The following is a 20,165-nucleotide window of genomic DNA, read 5'->3' as shown; positions in this document are numbered from 1 at the left end:
CCACCAAAGGGTTGGCTAGTACTTAAGCTGACCACTTACTCTCAAAATAAGTAACGAGGTCATGCCCCAACTTGGATATAAACCCACCAAGTCAGGAACACAAAGGCTATTAAGCAGTGAACATATACTCGTCAAAGACTATAAAGGCCTATCTATGACAAACACAAAATACCATACATATAAGCAGCTGGCCAACAACACAATCCTCAATATTAGTGGTACTCATAACCATTATATATTCAATTACCCAATTTATAAGAATGAGAAACCAACCTGCAAGAAGTATTCAATACCAGTTCCATTTCAAGCAATATTAACAATATTAAAGGTTTCAGGGAATCTAGGGCCGTTTTTACAATATAAGAAACCATTCAAATCAACCAACAACACATGTGAAATAATAACATAATAAATGGCCTAAAACAAGAATAAGGCCAATTATCCATTTCTCACAATAATTCATCCAACCGAATTTTTACCCGCAACCTCAGCATTGCGACAGGTACGGGTTCAAACGCGGCTGACCAATCACACAATTGACTGACATCGATTCAGTCAAAGGGACTAAGGGCTCAGTTTTCGGCATAATCATCCAAACATTGCAATTATCGCTATAAAATTCATTTCAAGCATATTCATTACAATTTCATATCATAACCTATCCTAACATGTGCAAACTACCAATATAAGCATAACTTAACCATCAACATTATATTTACTACTAACAACATTCATTTCATAAGATTACCCACATGTTACTTATACTAAACATTAATAAACCCGAAACGACGAACAACGCATGAAAAATCGCGAAAACAAGCAACGGGCCGACCCGGGCCAACCCAGGGCTGCCGTGGGCCTACACGGGCCTGCCGGGCCAATTGGGCCGCCACTCCAAATCCTCCGTTTCTCCGTTTTTGTTCGTTTTAACACCGTTTTAAGCATCAATTAATCATTCCCATTTCATTTCCATACTAATATGTGAACTTATACTTATAAAAGACATGAATTTAACCCATATTTTCATGTGAAATAAACCACTCAAATAACATTCACAAAATCATACAAGAAAACAAAGAATGTGACATTTATTCGTCGAGTAACTCGAAATATGTTACCTTTAGCTAAGAATGAGCAATTAGCACCTTGAACACCAAACCCTAATATACAAGCTAGCCACTATCCTCAACTATGTACGAGTCTCCAAACTCGTCTTCTAAATCTTCACCTAAATAAACAATAAAAACACAATTATAAGCACTATAATCAAAACCCTAAAAATGGTGGATAAAATAAATTTAGGGCAATTGAATTTAAAACATACTAGGATGTTGGAAATGAAGAGAGGATTCCAAATATGTAATCCTTATGAAATTTGGAGTAGAAATGAGTAAATTATGATGAAAATTAGCTTAGAAAGCTTAGGTTTATTTATGAAAATGGTGTTTTAATTTTAGAATGCTTTAGAATGTTCAAGGAGAATGATGTTGGAAAAGAAAAATCCAAAGGGAAGGAGGGGGTAGAGGTGCCGCCCAAAAGGAGGAAGAGGAGCGGGATGTTTGGCGGAATTTCATTAGTCGGTTTTGGCTCGTTTCGACGATAATTAGAACCGTTCGTCAAATGCAAATTCCGACAATGCCAAAGTTCTTAAACACGAGATTAAAAGAAGATTGAGTACTCACATGACCCATTTCCAAAATCGTTTGCCCAATTTTCACAAGAATTGCCATTTTCCCCGATATGCCCTTATTTCGAAATAAAAGGTTTTTACATGGTTTAAACTATTTTTAAACATTTCGAAACTATCAAAATAAATACTTTACTTCAAAATATAATAGAATTATATTTCATTGAATTATTATTACTTCAAATACATTAATATTAAATTCAACTTGATTAATAAATTACTTCCGCAATATAATAACGGTCCGAAATTACGGGGTGTTACAATCACCCCTCCTTTTAAAAAGTTTCGTCCTCGAAACTCAGAAAGAGAAATTATAGTAAACAACATCTTAATAATATAATCATAAGAAAAATATAGATATCTTTTCAATGAAACGGTGATACTCTTGTTGATCAGACAAGAACATCCACATTTCATATCAAAATATAAAAATATTTCTACACCAATAAATGAGAAAACCCATTATTGGGACGTCTCCAATAACGAGATTTAACACTCATTAATGTTAAAACCATTAAAAATCATAAAAGCATTTTCAAAATTTTAGTTTAAAGTTCTATAATAAGAATAATATCTTTACTAATTATGATTAAATACGGCTTAGTAACGCGGAAAAAGAGTAAGAAAAAGGAATACCTTACGAGAATAATTCAGGATATTTAGCTAACATAGAAGCTTCAGTCTCCCAAGTCTCTTCTTCGACATTTCCACAACGCCAAAGAACACGGACTAGAGGTACAACTTTGCTCCTAAGTTGCTTGTTGGCTTTTTCGAGAATCCGGATTGGCCTTTCTTCAACCGCCAAGTTAGGCTCCAATTCAGGAATCTCTTCTTGGATGATATGGCTAGGGTCACTAATGTACTTCCTCAACTGAGAAACATGGAAGACATTGTGAACCTCGCTCAGATTTGGGGGCAATTCTAAACGGTAAGCAGCAGGACCAATCTTTTCAATCACCCGGAAAGGTCCAATATATTTAGGGCTCAGCTTCCCTTTTACTCCAAACCGTTTCACCCCTTTCATAGGTGACACTTTAAGAAATACTTGATCATCAACCTCAAAAGAAAGTGGTCGACGACGGACATCAGCATATGATTTTTGACGGTCGTGAGCGGCTTTCATCCGCTCCCGAATGATTTTAACTTGTTCAATGGACTCGGTCACCAAATCAGGTCCTAACATTGGAACATTTTGGGTTTGATCCCAACAGACTGGAGTACGGCATTTTCTACCATACAGAGCTTCATATGGTGCCATTTTAATGGAGGCTTGATGGCTGTTGTTGTAAGAGAACTCAACCAGAGGTAAACATTTCTCCCAGGAAGTTTGGAAATCTAAGGCACAGGCACGAAGAAGATCCTCTAAAGTTTGAATTGTTCTCTCGGTTTGACCATCAGTGGCGGCGTGAAAAGCAGTGCTCATTAATAGTTTACTACCCAAGGCCTCCTGTAATGCAGTCCAGAAACGAGAACAAAATCGAGGGTCCCGATCTGAAACTATATCTTTAGGAACCCCATGATAGCGCACTACCTCATCCACACAGACACGAGCTAGAACTTCTAATCTCCAGGTCTCTTTGATGGGAATAAACCGAGCACACTTAGTCAATCGGTCCACAACCACCCAAACAGCATTCTTTCCAGTGGAAGTCCTGGGTAAAGCCATCACAAAATCCATGGAAATAGACTCCCATTTCCAAAGAGGAACATCCAAGGGTTGAAGCAAACCCCGGGCTTTTGATGCTCTATCTTTACTTTCGGGGTGAGGCATTTTGACATACTCCATAACTTCAATCTTCATCCTAGGCCACCATAATTGTAATCTCAAATCTTTGTACATTTTGGTACCTCCCGGATGAACGGAGTAAGGAGAGAGGTGTGCTTCATCAAGAATTCTTTTTCTCAAATTAGCTGCCCTCGGAACATAGATTCTACCTTGATAACGAAGATACCCATCATCATCAATCTTACAATCCTTAGCTTGCCCAAGTTGAATTTTAGCTCGAATGGATTTGAAAGTAGGATCATCGGGAAGGCAAGCACGGATCTCACGGTAGAAGTCAGGTTCGGCTTTCATGGCATTAAGATGATTAGAGCCCCTTTTTACAAGGCCTATTCCCAATTTTTGAAGTTCTAAAGTAAGTTCAGGAGGTAATTCCCGAAAAGAATTCAAAGAATGACAGGATTTCCTGCTAAGAGCATCAGCCACCACATTAGCTTTTCCTTCGTGATAAATTAGGTCGGCATCATAGTCATTCACCAATTCCAACCATCTTCTTTGCCTCATGTTCAGATCTTTTTGGGTAAAGAGATATTTCAGGCTTTTGTGGTCGGTGTAGATTTTGCAATGGACTCCAATGAGGTAGTGTCTCCAAATCTTCAAAGCATGCACCACCGCAGCTAATTCAAGATCATGAGTCGGGTAGTTAACTTCATGAACTCTAAGCTGTCGAGAGGCATACGCAATGACTTTCCCTTTTTGCATCAAGACACAACCTATACCATGCTTAGAAGCATCACAATAAACGTCAAAGTCCACTCCTTCTTCAGGTAAGGTCAACACCGGAGCGGTAGTCAACCTCTTTTTCAATTCCTGGAAGGCATTTTCACACTCCTCAGACCACACAAATTTAGACTCTTTCTTCAAAGAATCGAGTCATCGGCCTAGCAATCTTTGAAAAATCCTTCACAAACCGCCGATAGTAACCCGCCAAGCCAAGGAAACTACGGATTTCAGAAACATTGGTCGGACTTTTCCAATTAACAACGGCTTCGATTTTGGCAGGATCTACCGTAACGCCCTCTTTCGAAATGACATGCCCAAAGAAGGTCACTTTAGGTAACCAGAATTCACATTTAGAGAATTTAGCATACCATTTTTCACGGCGCAGAATCTCCAAAATAGCACGAAGGTGTTTGGCATGTTCTTCTTCAGATTTAGAATAGATCAGGATGTCATCAATGAACACTACAACACATTTGTCAAGGTGTTCTCTGAAAGTACGGTTCATCTGATCCATGAATATCTGCTTTGGAGCATTGGTCAATCCGAATGGCATCCTTTGTAAACTCAAAATGACCATATCTCGATCAAGGCGGTTTTAGGAATGTCACTTCTCGGATGGAATCGATGATAGCCCGAACGAAGGTCAATTTTAGAAAAAGTGGAAGCACGTCGGAGTTGGTCGAAAAGATCATCAATTCTAGGAAGAGGATATTTATTCTTGATAGTAACCCGGTTAAGTTCACGATAATCTATGCATAACCGCATAGATCCATCCTTCTTCCTTACAAAGAGAACAGGAGCACCCCAAGATGAAGAGCTAGGTCGGATAAAACCTTTGACAACCAAATCATCCAGCTGAGCCTTCAGCTCTTTCATTTCAGACGGTGCCAGTCTATAAGGAGCTTTAGCAATAGGGCCGGTACCAGGAATAAGATCAATAGTAAATTCAACTTCCCTTTCAGGAGGAATTCCCGGTAGCTCATCAGGAAAAACATCGGGAAATTCACATACCACCGGAACGTTCTCTTTAGGAGGCAGAGAGGAAGAATCTGAAGGAGTCACCATACACAAGAAGGCTTGATGACCCTTTTTCATCGCACAGACAAAATTCATAGCAAAAATTAATTTAGCACCAGTTTGTCTTTTAACCACTTGATAAGACACACGGTGACCTGAAGGGCTTGTAAGAATTATTTTCTGGTCCCGACATTCAAATCGAGCATGATAAGTATGTAACCAATCCATGCCCAAAATGACATCAAATTCTTCAAGCGGAAATCGGAAAAGATTTGCTGGAAATATAGATCCCGCAATAGAAATAGGAACTCTCGGATAGATTTTAGAACAGGAAAAGACATCACCAGAAGGTAAGGATATAGATGTGCTTTCTCCATGTGATGATTCAAGTGATAACTTATCGGAGAGTTTCATTGAAATAGAAGATAACGAGGCACCCGTATCAAATAGTACCAAACAAGGAACATCAAAAATAGAAAATGTACCAAGTAATGATATCGGGGTGTGCCTCGAAGCACCGCTCGGCTCATGACAAAAATCCGGCCTTTCGGCCTCTCGGGGCAAAGCAGGGAGTAGTAGGAGCCGTCACCTTCTTCTCTCGGGCAAACATTGGCCTTGTGGCCCGGTTTGTTGCAATAAAAGCATATGATAGGATCAACGAAGCATTTACCAGGATGTCTTGGTTTCTTGCGATTATAGCACACTCGGTCTTTAGCACCTTTATTGTTGTTAAAAGCCGAAGATTGACCACCCCGGTTAACTTGCACAGTAGGATCAAATCTCCTCTTATTTGGGTAAGAGGGAGAAGAGGTGAACCTGGGTGAAGGAGTATAGGGCCTAGAAGATGGATATAAAAGCCTCTTGCCAAGATTGGAACTGGTTGCACGAGCTTCATTTTCGATGTCTTTCAGTGCATTCTCAACCCATAAAGCATCATTGTAAATTGAAACAAAGCTGGTGGAGTCCCGGCGGACCATGCTTTTGATTTTAGGAGAGAGCTTTTCAAGATAAAAGAAAGCTTTTTCATTGTCATCTTTCACCAATCTAGTAGCATAATGAGCCAACTCGTTGAATTTATCAGTGAAGGCCTGAACAGGAAGACTTCCTTGCTTTAATTCCGTGAATTCTTTCAACTTCTGCTGTTTAAGTTCTTGCGGATAGAATCAGGCCTCCACTAATTCCTTGAAACGTTCCCAGTCAAAACCCGGTTCAGATGAAACGGTAGGCCCAGTCATAGACCACCATCGATCTGCTTCTCGTACTAGGAAGTGAGATGCCAGCTTCACCTTATGTTCCTTCTTAACATCATACAACGTAAAGCTTTTCTCTAACTCTCGAAACCACCCCGTAAGAGCAACTGGATCAATTTCTCCACCATATGTGGGAGTGTTGATTCGGGTTAATTGGTTAGCCACCCAAGTATAGGTGCCTGGAGTACCCTCAGGAGGCGGGGGAGGAGGAGGAGCTTGTTGATTCTGCAGATTTTGTTGGTTTTGGAGGATTTGAGTAAGAGCTTGTAAAATAGCATCATCAACTCTTCTTGGCGGAGCCATCTTGCAAAAGAGAGAATTTAATTAGTATCTAACAATTAGCAATCACAAACAGACTACCACATAAAATCCTAAATCTACCCATCCTACCCATCTCTCAAGTTTATTATTTAAAGGTCAAGTGATTTTAAGTAGGGTGCACAAACGTGCGTCGGGAGCAACAAGCTCTGATACCAACTGTGACACCCTCATTTTTAGCGTTAAATAAACACGTAAATTCTGAGAAAAAGCGACAGGATATGTTTGTAATTGGTTCAACTAGATAAAACCTGTAATTTTAAAAACTTTTCTAAACCATTCACAAACATTACCAAATGAAGAGTGCCAAAACCTGCAAATACTAACAAACTAATTTACATAACATTGCTAAAGTTGCGAGAATAAAGTGATACAAGCCAAAGTAAAAGAGGGAGACATATGTCCCTCCAAAATATAACACAACCATATGTTTAAAGGTTTACTACAAAATATAACCAAACTAGGTCCAAGGTTCTTTTGCTCGCTAGCTCGTCCATGTACCCCATCTAAACATCATCAACCTGTCAATCGCATTTTATACAAACACGAAAGCCACAATTCAGTGGGGAGTAACTTCGAGTTCTCCTAGCCACGAAATGTCATGTTTAATGTAACATGTAAACAACATCATAAATAATTTAATTATCGAGTATTCTAACATATGAACACTAAACTAACAAATTTATACTATCATGTGAAACATATAACAAACAGTAATCCAAACTTTATCAATTGTAACCGGCTTGCATCTCACCTATTACAATTCATAAAATCACCATACAAGAAAGGACAATATATCAAAGACAGGCATAAGTTCTTAGCACGGTCAATAGTCACTTTGTAACTCGAGTCTATACCACGAGGTAGGGAAGGTAATCGAACCGGTATCCTGGCTCAGAGGTTCTATAAAAACATGGCCAAGACACAACACAACCCTAGTCCTAAATCTGCGCAGACCTAGACATGCGGATACACACCACCGCACCCAAGACCCACAATTTTATAAAACCATGTGAGTACGCTAAGGAGTCCACCAAAGGGTTGGCTAGTACTTAAGCTGACCACTTACTCTCAAAATAAGTAACGAGGTCATGCCCCAACTTGGATATAAACCCACCAAGTCAGGAACACAAAGGCTATTAAGCAGTGAACAAATACTCGTCAAAGACTATAAAGGCCTATCTATGACAAACACAAAATACCATACATATAAGCAGCTGGCCAACAACACAATCCTCAATATTAGTGGTACTCATAACCATTATATATTCAATTACCCAATTTATAAGAATGAGAAACCAACCTGCAAGAAGTATTCAATACCAGTTCCATTTCAAGCAATAATAACAATATTAAAGGTTTCAGGGAATCTAGGGCCGTTTTTACAATATAAGAAACCATTCAAATCAACCAACAACACATGTGAAATAATAACATAATAAATGGCCTTAAACAAGAATAAGGCCAATTATCCATTTCTCACAATAATTCATCCAACCGAATTTTTACCCGCAACCCCAGCCCTGCGACAGGTACGGGTTCAATCGCGGCTGACCAATCACACAATTGACTGACATCGATTCAGTCAAAGGGACTAAGGGCTCAGTTTTCGGCATAATCATCCAAACATTGCAATTATCGCTATAAAATTCATTTCAAGCATATTCATTACAATTTCATATCATAACCTATCCTAACATGTGCAAACTACCAATATAAGCATAACTTAACCATCAACATTATATTTACTACTAACATCATTCATTTCATAAGATTACCCACATGTTACTTATACTAAATATAACATTAATAAACCCGAAACAACGAACAACACATGAAAAATCGCGAAAACAAGCAACCGGCCGACCCGGGCCAACCCAGGGCTGCCGTGGGCCTGCACGGGCCTGCCGGGCCAATTGGGCCGCCACCCCAAATCCTCCGTTTCTCCGTTTTTGTTCGTTTTAACACCGTTTTAAGCATCAATTAATCATTCCCATTTCATTTCCATACTAATATGTGAACTTATACTTATAAAAGACATGAATTTAACCCATATTTTCATGTGAAATAAACCACTCAAATAACATTCACAAAATCATACAAGAAAACAAAGAATGTGACATTTATTCGTCGAGTAACTCGAAATATGTTACCTTTAGCTAAGAATGAGCAATTTGCAACTTGAACACCAAACCCTAATATACAAGCTAGCCACTATCCTCAACTATGTACGAGTCTCCAAACTCGTCTTCTAAATCTTCACCTAAATAAACAATAAAAACACAATTATAAGCAATATAATCAAAACCCTAAAAATGGTGGATAAAATAAATTTAGGGCAATTGAATTTAAAACATACTAGGATGTTGGAAATGAAGAGAGGATTCCAAATATGTAATCCTTATGAAATTTGGAGTAGAAATGAGTAAATTATGATGAAAATTAGCTTAGAAAGCTTAGGTTTATTTATGAAAATGGTGTTTTAATTTCAGAATGCTTTAGAATGTTCAAGGAGAATGATGTTGGAAAAGAAAAATCAAAAGGGAAGGAGGGGGTAGAGGTGCCGCCCAAAAGGAGGAAGAGGAGCGGGATTTTTGGCGTAATTTCATTAGTCGGTTTTGGCTCGTTTCGACGATAATTAGAACCGTTCGTCAAATGCTAATTCTGACAATGCCAAAGTTCTTAAACACGAGATTACAAGAAGATTGAGCACTCACATGACCCATTTCCAAAATCGTTTGCCCAATTTTCACAAGAATTGTCATTTTCCCCGATATGCCCTTATTTCGAAATAAAAGGTTTTTACATGGTTTAAACTATTTTTAAACATTTCGAAACTATCAAAATAAATACTTTACTTCAAAATATAATAGAATTATATTTCATTGAATTATTATTACTTCGAATACATTAATATTAAATTCAACTTGATTAATAAATTACTTCCGCAATATAATAACGGTCCGAAATTACGGGGTGTTACATCAGTTGTCCACGAACTTTTCCACAAGAGTGACCTCGTCTGGACGCTCGACAAGTTGGGTTCTAGTCTTCCTCCACCTACTTTGGAAATCGGTGAACCCTTCCCCATTTTGGGTAAGAACCTCTAGGTTGCGCATGTTGACTTGAATTTCGGCATTATCCGCGTATTGCTTGGTGAATTCGATGGCTTCATCATCCCAGGTAGAGATTTTCTTGTGGTCTAGAGAGTAGAACCACTGTTTGGGAATAGTGTCGAGATATGAAGGAAATTGATACCTGTCGAAGTGAGTATCAAAAATAATATTTATAAATCCAAACTACAACTAGCAAGTGGTAGTGAGGGTCGAACCACAGGGAGGTAGAGAATTTATAGTTGCTTTCAATTCTAGTCTTAACGGTAACAGTGAGGGGGTTTTGATGAGAATTATAACTAAATCTAATGACATAAACTAAAGAAACGAATAATAGAAGCAATTGATGTAAACAATGATAAAAGAAATGTTAAGACGGTTGGTTCACTATAGCTGCGATGGCACAAAATCCTAGGTAAGTCCGAAATACAGTCGTGTAAGATGGGTAAAACAAGTCCTCTCGGTCCAAGTTAACTAGTAGCTCCTTTCGGCCTATGCTACCAGTCCCTAAGTCTCAGTAATGCTAGCTCTCGCCCCGATTAGTGATTCCTAAAGCCTAAATTATATTATCTCTCGATCTCAGCAATTTAGTCGTGTCAACTCGTTAATTAATGCCCTTCCCTATCTTTCGATCTACGGGTTGGTCAAAACTAAGCATCTAACAAGTCTCCTGTCGGTCTCATTGTTAAATATTGCACTTAACGAATTATACGGCGCTAATCAGACACGAAGTCAGTCGATCGACCAGCTACCCCAGTCGATCGACCAACCGGCTCAGTCGGTCGACTAGTTAAGCCAGTTGATCGACCAAGCCCTAATGCGGGGTTACCTATTCTACTGCCATCTACGCCGTAGATCCCCTACATCTTAGCAAGGTGATTTAGCTGCTCATACTGAAGGTAATAACAACGATAAAATTGACTAATAAAACATACGAATTAATAATTGAAATAGCTAAATAAACGAGTAACATAAAACAATAATTTGGCTTCGGGTGATCTAACCTAGCAATTCTATACTACGAACGAAAGCAATAAAACGGAATATAAGAACAGAAGAATACCGTATAGAACAGGAAGGAAAGATCAAAACCGAATGCAAGAGTAAACTTTATTGGCGGAAATCATCTAAACTAACGAATGTTGAATTATATCTAAGAACTAAATGATAAAAATCGGCTCCTTATTCTGAAAACTAAGGTTATGTTATATAGGAATAATCCTGCGTAACCTCTATTCTTAAACCTAATCACAATGGGCTTTGGAATTCTCGATCTTTTAACTTGCGCAACAGCTCCTGGGGTGGTCGATCGACCACTTGGACCAGTCGATCGACCACATGCGCTGTACAGAATTGCATTCTGACGATTCCTGCAGCGCTCACCGATCTTAAAACAGCTGTCATTTCTTTGTTCTTGGTCAAATCAGGCGTTCTACGCGGCGTTGGAAAGCTAAGAGGATAAGCTTTCACCTCCACTTGGAATTACTCGATTATCAGCTCTAGAACGCGAGATATTGCCATCTGAAGCAGGCTGCAATGTTGAGAAGCATTCTGACAGTCTATTGATGTAACCATTATTTGCGCACATTTAGTCCCCTAATTGAGCCCATTTTGCATACTATTATAGCATTCTTTGGCCATTTTATCCGTCAAAACCTTCCTATTTGCTTTTCTATCGCATTCTATATGTTTTGTAGGAAAGAAGAGAATAAGGCGGAAATTCCCGTCTTTCGTGCATATTCGGAAGCTATTTGACGACATTTGATGGATCAGTATGAGGAGGAAGCAAGAACTAAAGACCAAGCCTACAAGAATAAAATGGAAGTGAAGGAAAGGGAAGAATAGAAAAGAAAACGTAAACTGAAGACCAACCCAAGCGGATTCTCTGAAATCCGGCCGTCCACAATACATGGAACCCGTGCGTCTTCTACCCAATCCGCCCGTTTTCCTCTTCACCAATCCGCCCGGATTCCCCCAAAGACGCTCGGATTCCAGCCCAGCGCATTTTCGTCTTCTTCAAGCCTCAGAGAAAGACGCCCTTCCTTCAAGAAATACCGGCTCCTCCCTGCTCCATTTAAAAAGTGTAATTACTAGTTTAACCCTTAGTTAACCCTAATGCATCCACCTAATTTCTACTATAAATACCCCACTTGTAAATAATCAAAGGGGGGTCCTTTTTACACATCTTTTTTGGCTAGAAAAATCTATCCTTAGATTAGATTAGAAGTAGATTAGAATAGATTATTCTTTAATCTTTCCACAAATTACACATTAATCTCTTCTTAATTATTGTTCAAGTTTATTATTCAAGTTTATTATTGGGTAATTGAAGATTATTGGGTTATTATTGGGAGATTGACAACCTTCCATCAATCATCAAGTTCTTCTATTATTCTTTGCTTTATTATTTGGATCACCTCAAGTTTGGTATAATTCCTTCACTCTTTAATCTTTATTGTTCATTTCTTCATTCTATTATCATGTTTATACTTGTTGTGATGATTGACACCATTATTGACATGTTTCCCATGATGATGAGTGAGTAGTTACTTAGCTAGGATTAGTGGGTAATTAGGGAAAACCAACATGGGATTGATTCATGCTTAATCAAATATGTTCACATGATTAAATTGCTTGCTTGTTGTGATGTCAACTTTATGCACATGTTATATTTGATGAAATGCTAAGCCTATGAATCCTTGCATTTTTACCATCTCTTATCTACTCAACTTGACTTGTAAGATATAAACCAACTCGAGTCTTGTTAGACCACGCATAGAAGTTGAATAGGAGGAAAGTAAGTCGACTTGTAGGTGTTGTACAATCTAATCGATTCGGCTCCGGGACCCAACTCTTCCTATGAACCGTAAGACATAAACCAACTCGGTTCCTCCACAACACTAATTGCTTGCATATAATTGTAAACATGTTTGTATGATCAACACCATGAATCCCCTATGACCCCATGATATCCTAGTACTTTTAATCAATTATTTACATCTTTCCTTTTATTGCTCGTTCTACTTTATCGCTTTCATTAGTTTAGACACAACTACAAACCCCATCAATTGTGACACTAGCACAAATTGAGATAGATAGACTTAGAACCCAAAGCACACCGTCCCATGGATCGACCTCGACTTACCGCTAACTAGTAGTTTGTTGAGTATTATAAATGTGTTTGATTGGATGGGTGACGACATCAACCGGATCAAAATGGCGCCGTTGCCGGGGATGGTGCTATGTGATTAAGTTCTTACTTGTTTGTCTATTTTGATTTTGCTTTCACCTCGAGGAACTTGTTCCTCAAGGATTGTTCTTACCGTTTTCGTGTAGTTTCCATGCTTGTAGTCATCTCCTTGTCTTAGTTATGATGACTCAAGACATGTGGTATGGAGTATGTGGTAGATTCTTTGAGTATAACTATGGGTATGGGGAGTTTGAGGAGCAAGTCAACACAAACCTACCTTATTATTCGTACAATGAAAATCCTAACTACTACCCCAACTTTTCCCACCAAAATCACCACATCCAATACCCACAACAACCAACCACCCAAAACTCACCTTACAATCAATTCCAAATGCCATAATACCACCACTCTCACACCTACCCACAACGAAAAAATGAACCCATGCAAAGAGTGATTCTCCAAATGATGGGAGATCAACAAAACTTCTTCAAACAAATGCTAGAAGAGAACCAAAGAAGGGATGATGTTCTTCAAGGCATTGTCATCCAAAGAGAGGAATTGGAGATTCAAATTGCCCAATTAAAAGAATCCCAAGCAACCACTCCCCACCATTCCTTGGACATTGAGCACAAATGCGAATTTGAAGTAGTAACCTTTGATATGGAAAATGAGAAATGGGAAGAGCCAATCTCCTTGAGCTCTTGTGACTATGAAAGTGTAGTGTTTGATGAGGAAGACATGAGGTTGAGTAAGCCAAACACTCTTAACCTTTGTGAGTATGAGGGTGTGTCCTTTGAAGTAAATATTGGGTTGTTGGAAAAAAAGTTGCATGAAGCCCCCATTTATGATTCATATGAAGATAGCAACAATGATGATGAACCTAACGGATGGACTCATAATATCACCTTGCTTGAGGAGCCTATCCTTGAGACATTTGAGATACCCTATCATGAAGAAGGACGTCCTTCCTTTATTCCTCATGAAGATCACTTGCCACCTATCATGGAGCCAATGATCATTGAAGAGGATATGATAAACCTTCTTCAAAAGGCCAAAGTTTCATACAAGAGCTACTTGATGAAAAAGCTCAAAGAGAAAATTGATCGTGAGGCTACTTGTGAAGATTTGGCACCCACAATCTCAACTCCTAAGGTATCCGATCATCAATGTTATGAAAATTCTCCTTCTACTTTGGAAGGATTGAAAAATCAAAATGCTATCATCATCACCAAAATCGAAGAAGAAGTTGGTAAGTGGAAGTCCACGGATGAAAATGAACCACACTTCATGCTTAGTATTGACAAGAATCATTGGCTTATCTATTTGAAGCATCGGGAAAGCTCTAATGCTAAGGACAAACCAAGGGAAAGAGCATTCTACAAGCTTCCTTGGCCAAATTTCATATTCAAATTGAGCAACCCATACTTGTGCTTATTTGGAGCTTGTTCACAAGCTTTTGATCTTTTATTAAGAGCTTTGAGCTCTATGGATAAGAATATTTACAAATTGAACTAGTTTGGTGGAGTCCTATCTCAAACCACCATTTGTAAGATATTTCTTGGACCCTTTACTTTGTATAATATTGTACATTATTGCATTTTCATTTAATTTCTTGCATGAGAGAGGAGAGAGAGAGAGTCATCTTACATGTTTCATGAGCAAATTTCAGAAAAAGATAAGGAAAAAAGAGAAAATCGGTGAAAAGGGTGTGTTATTTCACGTAAAAGAAAGAAAAAGAACGAAAGGAGCAGAAGACGTCCGGATCGAGAGCAAGACGCCCGACCAGGGCCCACGACGAAGAAATGATTAAAGCTGTAGAGAAAGACGTGCGGATTCGAGCAAAACCGCCCGCCTGGACAATACGTCCGTTTTCTTCACGGGACGCCCGTCCCGTATGTCACCAGAAACAAGATTTTGTGTTGCGCCAGAATACGGGCGGATTTTGCGCAAAACGTCCGTCCCGACCAAGACGCACGTCCCAGACGCAAGACGCCCGACTTCTCCCACCTCTCAGCCAAGGAAAACTGCTGTGTTAAAATCCGTGCGGATTCAAGCGAAGACGCCCGTATTCTTCTCTCACAATCCGCCTGTCCCGATGGAAATCCGCTCGGATTGCCCTGTTCCCTCGGATAAAACGGATTTGACCCATCCTTATCCGTTCGGATCCCCTCTTTCTTCTATATAATCACCCCCTTTCTCCCCTCTAGCCAAGGTGGAGGGTACTCGGGGCAAGGAGGAGAATTTGACCAAGGAGGGTATTGGGGTCAAGCAAGCGGGTATGATCAAGCCGGGAGTTCTCATCGTTATGGCTATGATCAAGATGAGGATGACGAGTGAAAAAGGCCTACCTCACCACCTCCATTTGTATGATACCCATCTTTCCCCCTCTCTTTTGTATATACATTGCATTTAGTGTAGCTTTTGCATGCATTTGTATTATATTCCATATTGCATTTGCATAAGTAGTCCATATAGTATAAATTGCATTGTAACATGATTCATATAGATAGTTGCATAAAGATTAGAATTCATGCATCGGCACCAATGGCCAAACCTATTCATTTCTACACTAGAAATAGTGTTTAAATCGGTTTGGAGAGGTTTGATCATAAGTGACCATAGTTTAAATCATGCATCATATAGTATAATTTAGATTGCATTCATTTGTTATATATGCCATATAGAATTGCATTTAGTTAGAGCATGCATTCATTCATACCATATCATTGCATTTGTACTTTATTTCAAAAAATCAAAAATCCAAAAACATGTATTTCTTTTTCATTCCTACTCCTACATGTACATTGAGGACAATGTCCAAAATAAAGTGGGGGATGGGAATTTATATTCCAAAAATGTATAAAAATTGAAAAATTTCGAAAAATCACAAAAATATGTCTTTTAATTTCATAAAAACAATAACCATAAAAATTTGAAAAATTGAAAAATCCAAAAACAAGTTCATTTCCTTTGTAGTGTAGACTCGTATATATTGTTTTGTATATATTGTGTTTGTTCATCCTTTTTCACATTGATTGACCACGCCATATCCGAGACATGAGGATATTGAAGACCGCATGGTATGATCTTTCCAATCTCCTTTTTCCTCTTTATGTTAATGACTATGTGGCTTTATTTTGATTGATGCGGTATAAACAATGTGAACTTAGGTCTTGCATTTAGTTTATTTGGCATATTAGTTGGTAGAATCATATGCATTAGGATGTTTATATGTTAGTTGCATCATGGCATGTAGTTTGCATGTTAGAAAAAATTTTGCGAAACCGTCTACTTGGGAAGCTTGACAAGTGTATATAAGACCTAGTAGATGCTTTTTATTCTTAAAACTTTGCTTGTTAGAATACTTGTAAAACACCCTAGGATGTGTCATGCTAGTATCCCTTGACCCATGGATTAAGGCCTAGTCAAGAGTACCTTCTGGTGTGATAACTCCTTGGCTACCGTTTATTCCAAGGTGACCCTTGAAACTATGCATCCATCCATCATTCATCAATGTTCTACCACACATTTTGTCATCAAAGGGAATGGGCACAAAAAGAAATCAATTTGAGTTCAATGAAATGAAAAGTGAAAGAAAGTTTGCAAAATGCATCAAAAGAAAAAAGGAGCAAAAATAGACTCCTAAAGCTTCAAAAATAAGGCACCTTCCCTACATATGGGGTGACTTTGAAAATGTTCAAAAAGAAATGGCAAAAAGAAAGTGTTCTCAAATGTTATATGCCACAAGAAATTGGGGGGAAAAACAACAATGAAAGCAAACTCCCAAAATGAAACTCAAATACTATCGATCCCTTTTCCATCTTATCCATTTTTGTGCATGGTAGAGAAGGGACGACCCTTCTTCTTGTCTAGGCAAGAGGGGGAATTCCGCGATCCTCCAGTGTTTCTAACGCCATAGGGAGTCTACTCTTGACAAAAGCATTTAACGATTGAGGACAAAGGTACCCTAGCTTGACCCAACTTGGAGGTGATTTATTGGTATCTTTCTAGGCTTAGTAGTTTGAAGAAATTGTATCTATGAAGGAGTGTGTACCCTTGAATTGCTTGCCTTGTAGATAATTTCCGCCACTTAAATGAGGAAAGTGGCTATTCTTTTGTAGATGCATCCATTACTTGATTTTGTGCGCTTAATGATTGGATGTGTCGCCATTTTGGCAAGACCCACCTTGCCTTGCAAAAAGGCATCCTACCTCATGGTTGTCTTGTTGTGAGTTGAAGGGGCAGAGTGAGACGCGCTAATTGTCTCACATCGGCTATATTAGTAGGATAGTTTAAATAAAGGTCTAGTTTTAGTCACCTCTTTACCCGGGACGAGTAAAGGTTCGGTTTGGGGATATTTGATGTGACCATTATTTGCGCACATTTAGTCCCCTAATTGAGCCCATTTTGCATACTATTATAGCATTCTTTGGCCATTTTATCCGTCAAAACCTTCCTATTTGCTTTTCTATCGCATTCTATATGTTTTGTAGAAAAGAAGAGAATAAGGCGGAAATTCCCGTCTTTCGTGCATATTCGGAAGCTATTTGACGACATTTGATGGATCAGTATGAGGAGGAAGCAAGAACTAAAGACCAAGCCTACAAAAATAAAATGGAAGTGAAGGAAAGGGAAGAATAGAAAAGAAAACGTGGCGAAGACCAACCCGAGCGGATTCTCTGAAATCCGGCCGTCCACAATACACGGAACCCGTGCGTCTTCTCCCCAATCCGCCCGTTTTCCTCTTCACCAATCCGCCCGGATTCCCCCAAAGACGCTCGGATTCCAGCCCAGCGCATTTTCGTCTTCTTCAAGCCTCAGAGAAAGACGCCCTTCCTTCAAGAAATACCGGCTCCTCCCTGCTCCATTTAAAAAGTGTAATTACTAGTTTAACTCTTAGTTAACCCTAATGCATCCACCTAATTTCTACTATAAATACCCCACTTGTAAATAATCAAAGGGGGGTCCTTTTTACACATCTTTTTTAGCTAGAAAAATCTATCCTTAGATTAGATTAGGAGTAGATTAGAATAGATTACTCTTTAATCTTTCCACAAATTACACATTAATCTCTTCTTAATTATTGTTCAAGTTTATTATTCAAGTTTATTATTGGGTAATTGAAGATTATTGGGTTATTATTGGGAGATTGACAACCTTCCATCAATCATCAAGTTCTTCTATTATTCTTTGCTTTATTATTTGGATCACCTCAAGTTTGGTATAATTCCTTCACTCTTTAATCTTTATTGTTCATTTCTTCATTCTATTATCATGTTTATACTTTTTGTGATGATTGACACCATTATTGACATGTTTCCCATGAGGATGAGTGAGTAGTTACTTAGCTAGGATTAGTGGGTAATTAGGGAAAACCAACATGGGATTGATTCATGCTTAATCTAATATGTTCACATGATTAAATTGCTTGCTTGTTGTGATGTCAACTTTATGCACATGTTATGTTTGATGAAATGCTAAGCCTATGAATCCTTGCATTTTTACCATCTCTTATCTACTCAACTTAACTTGTAAGATATAAACCAACTCGAGTCTTGTTAGACCATGCATAAAAGTTGAATAGGAGGAAAGTAAGTCGACTTGTAGGTGTTGTACAATCTAATCGATTCGGCTCCGGGACCCAACTCTTCCTATGAACCGTAAGACATAAACCAACTCGGTTCCTCCACAACACTAATTGCTTGCATATAATTGTAAACATGTTTGTATGATCAACACCATGAATCCCCTATGACCCCATGATATCCTAGTACTTTTAATCAATTGTTTACATCTTTCCTTTTATTGCTCGTTCTACTTTATCGCTTGCATTAGTTTAGACACAACTACAAACTCCATCAATTGTGACACTAGCACAAATTGAGATAGATAGACTTAGAACCCAAAACACACCGTCCCATGGATCGACCTCGACTTACCGCTAACTAGTAGTTTGTTGAGTATTATAAATGTGTTTGATTGGATGAGTGACGACATCAACCGGATCATCTATAGACCATGTAGGTCAGTCTATAGACCACTGTAGTTGGTAGTTCGCTTCTAAACTCTCGCAAATATGTCTTTCAGGCCTTGAAATGCGCACCAAGTTCGCTTCCCAAGTCTTTACTCCATGTCAAATGCAATGCTAAACACTTAGGGACGGATTCGGCTCATTTTCCGCTGAAATCTTCATATTTCTGCAATATCACACAAAAAGGAAGAAATACACGAAACAAGGGAAATTGTAGCATAAACTACTCAATAGAGCTCTGAAATGCGTGTGAAATGAGGTGCAAAACATCATATATTAGACACGCATCAAACTTAGACACGCATCAAACTTCCCCAAACCAAACCCTTGCTTGTCCCCAAGCAAGAACTAGACTCGATCCTAAAACCTAATGGAACGAGTTCAATCTCAGCGCGAAATGCAACATGTAAAGCCTAAACCAATTTAATGCAACAACTAACAATCAATTAGTAATATGAATCATGCAAACCAGTTATATAGCCGTTAAAAATAAAGCTGAACCGTCAACCTTGCAAGACCTTTAAAATTGGACTCTCACGGGTCACTCTTCTCTCATGAAGCAAAGGGTAAGCATATATATGTAAGAGAGGATGAGAAATAGCCGCTCACCTAGACTACGACCCACATAATCATGCATGCAACTAATATGATAGACAATTCAAACTATCGTACATACATTCCAACCAAACAAGGTCCTGTCACAGCCGAGGGCTTACAAAAATATGGTAAAGTGAGGCAATGGGTGAGAAAAGGCAAAATATTTATGGAAATGTGGAGATATAGGTGATCAAGCTAGTACCTAAACAAAATCATATGACAACATCCATTTCTCATCCGATTATGAATTAAGCACGTGCCCTTCATTTGGCACAAAACTCACCAAACCGAATTGAAAATACTCCTCAAATGATATAAGATAGAACATAGGAGCAGAAACCGTCTCATCAAATAACATCTCTTTTTTTTCAATCTTTCTTTCCATCATTTTTTTCGAATTCTTCTTTTTTTTTTTAACTTCTCTTTCTCTTTTTTTTTTTCTTTTCTTTCACG

This window comes from Silene latifolia, chromosome 10 (genome assembly GCF_048544455.1).
Source record: "Silene latifolia isolate original U9 population chromosome 10, ASM4854445v1, whole genome shotgun sequence".
In the NCBI taxonomy this organism is placed as follows: domain Eukaryota; kingdom Viridiplantae; phylum Streptophyta; class Magnoliopsida; order Caryophyllales; family Caryophyllaceae; genus Silene; species Silene latifolia.
Note: the sequence above shows the minus strand (reverse complement) of the source record.